Raw genomic sequence first — 5,540 nt, 5'->3', positions numbered from 1 at the left:
GTTGTAAGAGTCACTTATGGCTCTTCATGGAGTCTACAGAAAAGGTAGGAAACCCAATCCACAGCTAGACTATCTTGGACTCATTTCACCTTAGCCTTGTTCTGATCACAACGGCTGCGGTACCATAGAAAACTTTCCCCCCAATTCCCTTCCCTAATAGGTAGGTTCTGCTCTTCACTTTATCCAAATGTCCCCCACTTTTTTCAAGAAAAAAATCTGCTGCTCTTTCCCTTCCTTCATTTTCTTGGAAAAAAAAAATGTTTTTTTTTTGTTTTTTTTTTTCCTGAGACGGAGTTCACTCTTGTTGCCTGGGCTGGAGTACATTGGCGCAATCTGGGCTGCAACCTCCGCCTCCTGGGTTCAAGCGATTCTCTTGTCTCAGCCCTCTGAGCAGCTGGGATTACAAATGCACACCACCACACTGGGCTAATTTTTGTATTTTTAGTGGAGATGTGGTTTCACCATGTTGGCCAGGCTGGTCTTGAACTCCTGACCTCAGGTAATCCACCTGCCTCGGCCTCCCAAAGTGCTGGGATTATAGGTGTGAGCCACTGTGCCTGGCCTCTTCTTTCATTTTCTTTCTCATTCTCTCCCCTGCTTCGTTTCTGCCAAACCATTCCTTGGTCATTCATGTTTTCCTTTTCCTTTTTTGTGTCTTCTCGCCCCTTTATCCCGGTCTCTATTTCCCACCTCTGCCTCCTACCTCTTCCTTCTTCCTTCCTATTCTAGCTCCCCTCTCTGCTAACTGGCCACAGAATGGAAATAAATTCCATGTTAAAGCATTTTTGTAAGTATTATATACTTTTTGTTTTCTTTTTTTTCCAGAGGTTGGTAATTTCTTTATTGATTTTTTTTTCTTAAATAAAATTAACATCCATTTTACCCTACATACAGTAGGGTAAAAATAAAATGTATAAAAACTCCTTTGCACTCCCCTCATTTAGTTCTACTCCACAGAATTAACAGTGGTTAATATTTTCTTGTTTATCCTTACAGAATTCCATTTATTGGTAAGAATGGTGTCATATAAAACTCGTTAGCCAGGTGCAATGGCTCCTGCTTGTAATCACAGCATTTCTGGAGGCCAAGGTAGGAAGATTGCTTGAGGGCAGGAGTTCAGGACCAGCCTCGGCAACACAGAGAACCCATCTCATATGTTTTTTCTTATGCTTTCTCTTGGACATTTCTTTATTATATTTCTTCCTCTTTTTATGGAACCATTGACTTATCTGCTTATGTGTCATGCCAAATTCAAATGAGAGTGATAGACTCTCTTGTATTGTGGGGCACCTGTTTAACTTAAACTTTGCCCAGAGAGTGTCCATGAGGGATTTGCTGACTACTCTTGTCTTGGGATACTATTTCTGTTTCGCATTTTCCCTTTTACTTTTTACTTCCTGTTCATCTTCCATCTCCTTTTCGATTTCCTCCTCTTTTTCTTGCTCTCTCTTTCTGCCAGCTTCTCCTCCTCCCTCTCTTGATTTCTGCTTTCCCTTTTGTTCATCTTCACTGTAATTTCCATTTGATTGTTCAGGATTTTGATCCCAAGTCATAGCTGGTTGTTTCTGTATAAGATCTTTATTCTTGGGCACGGCGGTGGCAGCGACCTCGCGGGGTCTCTGACTTCTTTCTGGGTGGTGGCGGTCGCGGCGGCTGCTGCTCCCGATTTTGGAATCTTAGAGCTAAAGTGTCACTAGCTTTGTTTTAGGAAGAAGCTGTAATGAGTCTTATGGAACTTTGAAGATGTGAGTATGGACATGAGGTAGGCGTTGCAAAGAGGCATGGAAAGAGAGACTCTCTGAAGTTTGCCTGCAAGTAAAGAATTGAGAGCGTGTGCAAACCTTATTTTCTTTTATCTGGGCAAAAGCTAAAACACATTCCTTGGAACAGAGCTATTACTTGCCTGTTCTGTGGAGAAACTCTTCTTTTTGAGGGCTGTGGTGTATGGATGAATGTGTATCATAAAACCGACAATATATTTTAAAAATATATAAAACACAAAATTAAAGTTGCTGGTCATTCTTAGCGTTATGAAAACAACTGTTACAGTTTTATTGTTCTGAGTAACTGACAAAGCACAAACTATTTAGTTTTGGTAGAAAAGGCGTGTCATGCAAATAAACACAATGAATGAAAAAGTCAAATGGTTTGCCTCATTCTCCAAGAGCCACAACTCAAGCTGAATTGTGAAAGTGATTTAACACTGTGTCCTAGGCGAACTTTTTTTCCTCCTTCTGTTTATTTTTGTTTGTTTTATTTATAGCCTGATTTAAAACAATCAGACTCAAGGTGGTTAATTTTAGTTATATAACAACCTGACATGATAGAGGAAAACAAGCTTTAAAGGGATTGTGTCTATGGTTTGATTCATGTAGAAATTTTATTTTCTTATAACTTAAGTGCAATAAAACGTGTTTTTTTCGTGTTAAAGCAAGAAAGAGAGACTCTCCTTCCCTCCCCATAATCTTAGTCTCTTTTCCCTACTTCGTTTGAACAGGACGTTATATATAGATATATTTTATATATCTGGGAGAGGATCAGAGTCTAAAAGATTTGTAGCTGGAACAGGTTTTGAAATCCACCTTCAAGGAAGGAGAGTATTTTAGAAAATCAAAACTTGGTCAATAGGGGAGGACACACAAACCACGCGCCTCTCTCATTCCCTGGGAGAGCTTCAAGTGCCTGCTGCGAATTGATTTTAGGATTGTGACAATAATGTTGAGGTTCTTTGAAGATGGCAGCCGCCTGTGAAAGCTCCTGGGGAAGTAAGTTCATATGTGAAGTATTTGAAATCAAAATGCTCTTTGGACACCACTTTTGGGTTTGGCTTTTGTCCCGGCCCACTGAGTGGTTATGACGGTGAGGTATGTGGGTGAGTGGCTGAAGTGGCCACGATGACAAGTGCTTCCTGACTCTGTGTTCAGGTGTACAATTCTGTTTTCTTCCTCCTTCCCACTCTCCTTCCCACGTCCCTGTGGCCAGGATGGTCGTCTCATCCCATGTCCCTAACCCTGTCAAACAAGGCACTGAAAATACCATTTTTGCCTTTTCATTGTGACTCCTTTGTGAGAAGAAATTGGAGCAACCCCTGGACACAATGCCATCCAGAGATGTCCATCATCTTCTGGTTTGAATGGAAAAACCACAGCTACATGATTGTTCAGCCTTGGTACATATTTACCCAACTTCTCAGACACCAGAGAGCTTGTGTAACTCAACATTTACAAAATTATCATTTGTTCAGGCAGAATTTTTTTTCCCTGCTCATTTAAAGCTTTGCTTTCTGAAAAATATCACTGAGAGGGATGGCTGGACATGTGGTAGTAATAGCTTTGGGGGCCAAGCAGCTAAGTTTGTATCCTTTTCTTCATTCCTGGGAAATCAAAGGATGCTAGACAAAAGTCCCTCTAGTTGTCATTATATATGCTTAAAATAGGCTGGGTTCAGTCTCTCCTCACAAAGTGCTAGTTCTTGGACTGAAGCCAAACATGTAAATTTCAGTTCAAATAAGTGCTTAATAGCAAAAGCAGAGGTGTCAGCCCTGGAGGCTCCCCTGAAGGCCATGGGTGGCCCCTCACTCTGGCTTTACTCCTTTTTTCCCACACTAGTGGGCCTATTTTCCTGAAGATCTGCCTTGACTTGGTGAGCAAGGCTCAACACAGTGAGCCTCTTGCTTGTCCAAGGGAAAAGGGAATCTGCCTAGCCATCCATAGAAAAGCTAATGAGCTGAGGTGACACTGGGCCTTGAATTCAGACCTCCTGTAATACTTTGCTTGCTTGATGCTTCTGGAACATATTTTTTTATTACTCCATAATAGGGAGACAGATCTGCCAGGCTGAATTGCTCCCACTGCTTCTGCAGCTGCTCAGCAAGGATTGAGATGCTTTGCATAAGGGGTGATAGAACATTTTGACTCTATTACGGAGATTGGCCTTGGGCCAAAGAAGGAGTTGCTTCTTCTTTATATTTCTCAATGAAAAGCAGGCACTCTGGTGTAGCAGGTTCCAGCCTTGTTAGGACACCAGGGTCTATTCCTTACTTCTGGGTCTGGATTTCAGCAAGTTGCCCTCCCCCCTTGCACAAGACTTGCACAGGAAACTGGGGATTGTGGGGGCAGGAGCAGGAGGGAGAAGGTGGCAATACTTTTTACTTCCAGAATGCTATTGCCATGCTCTAGCCTTTCCTGGTATCTGAGGACCTGTGACTTAGGTCAGGAATCCAATGCCTCCCGGGGACTCCAGGCAATGACCTACTAGGGTGCATGCTAATAGTTCATCATCACTGCCCAGCTCTCCTAAGGAAAAATAATCTCTTAGAAGATATTATTGGATTATTGGTCCAGTGGATTGTGAATCTTAAAGATTTACAATCTCAACAGTTGAGAAGTTTAAGAAAATGGGAATCTTATGATTAACATGACTCAATATAGGAGGAGAAAGCTTCCTTTAGCAACAGGATGGGTAAAAGGCAAGGTCTTAGCAGAATGATAACCTGGGCATCTGTCTCCTGTGGATGTCGTCGTCAGCCCCCACTGAGCAGTACTTTTAGACTTCTGTATTTTAGATCTGGCTGGCCATTCTAATTGTGTGAAGTTATTTGAGTGGCATTCAGAATTATCTTCTATGGAGTTATGAAACTCCATAGAAGTTTCATACACTAGAAAAGCAGGGAAAGGGCTTTGAGCTGAGGGAGCAGAGGGCCCAGCCCTGCTTTGCCTGATCCTGCCCACTGGCTCTTCTTGCTCTGAACTTCCAAGATGCCCTCCCTGTAGGTCCTCAGGGATCAGCTCCATGACCTCCCACTCATTCCAGTCACCTTTCACATTTGGCTTTGGACTAGGTGCATGAAAGAGACAGAAGCACAAATGACAATTTCTGACAAGATGTAAACTTGCTTGTAGGGAAGAAGAATGAAGAATCAGGAGAAATTGTAAGTGCTCATTGTGTGGGTAATTATGCAGGATCTGCCAGTGCTTGTAGGTGGGTGTGGGAGCTGAGGAGGAAGAGGGTCTTAGGTATTGTTATGGAAATCCTGTGTCTCCTCTAGACAGGGGTGTTTGAACACTAATTGAGAATGTCACCTGAGAAATGTTTCTAGAAATCTTAGCCAGCCGTGATGGTGCATGCCTGTAATCCCAGCTACTTGGGAGGCTGAGGGAGGAGAATCACTTGAACCCAGGAGGCGGAGGTTGCAGTGACCCAAGATTGCAGCATTGCACTCCAGCCTGGGCGTCAGAGCGAGACTCCATCTCAAAAAAAAAAAAAGAAAGCATCCTCATTCATTTATTCCTTCATTCAGCAAAAACATAGCAGGTACTCTTATGAACAAGGCCCAGGTAAACAAGACATAAAACATCACGTTAAAGACTATTTTGTCATCATGGTCATCATCGGTACACGATCTATTGAGACTTGGGGTCTCCTTCATGTGTCTTCTCCCTTGAGAAATTATTTTTTGAATTTAGTTCCAAAAAAGCATTGTCTCTTGTGAGGAAATCATCTATATCCTTTTTTTTTTTTTTTTTTTTTTTTTTTTTTTT

At 42.2% G+C, this 5,540-nt stretch overlaps 1 pseudogene; it reads right to left on the bottom strand.

Moving 5' to 3' along the window:
* Positions 1-1,107: 1,107 nt before the first annotated feature.
* The window catches only part of LOC108303004, a 44,296-nt pseudogene continuing 39,863 nt past the window's right edge, over positions 1,108-5,540 (bottom strand).

This window comes from Cebus imitator, unplaced genomic scaffold (assembly GCF_001604975.1).
Source record: "Cebus imitator isolate Cc_AM_T3 unplaced genomic scaffold, Cebus_imitator-1.0 Scaffold44, whole genome shotgun sequence".
In the NCBI taxonomy this organism is placed as follows: Eukaryota; Metazoa; Chordata; class Mammalia; order Primates; family Cebidae; genus Cebus; species Cebus imitator.
The sequence above is the reverse complement of the archived record's forward strand: the minus strand, read 5'-3'. Positions and strand labels throughout refer to the sequence as shown.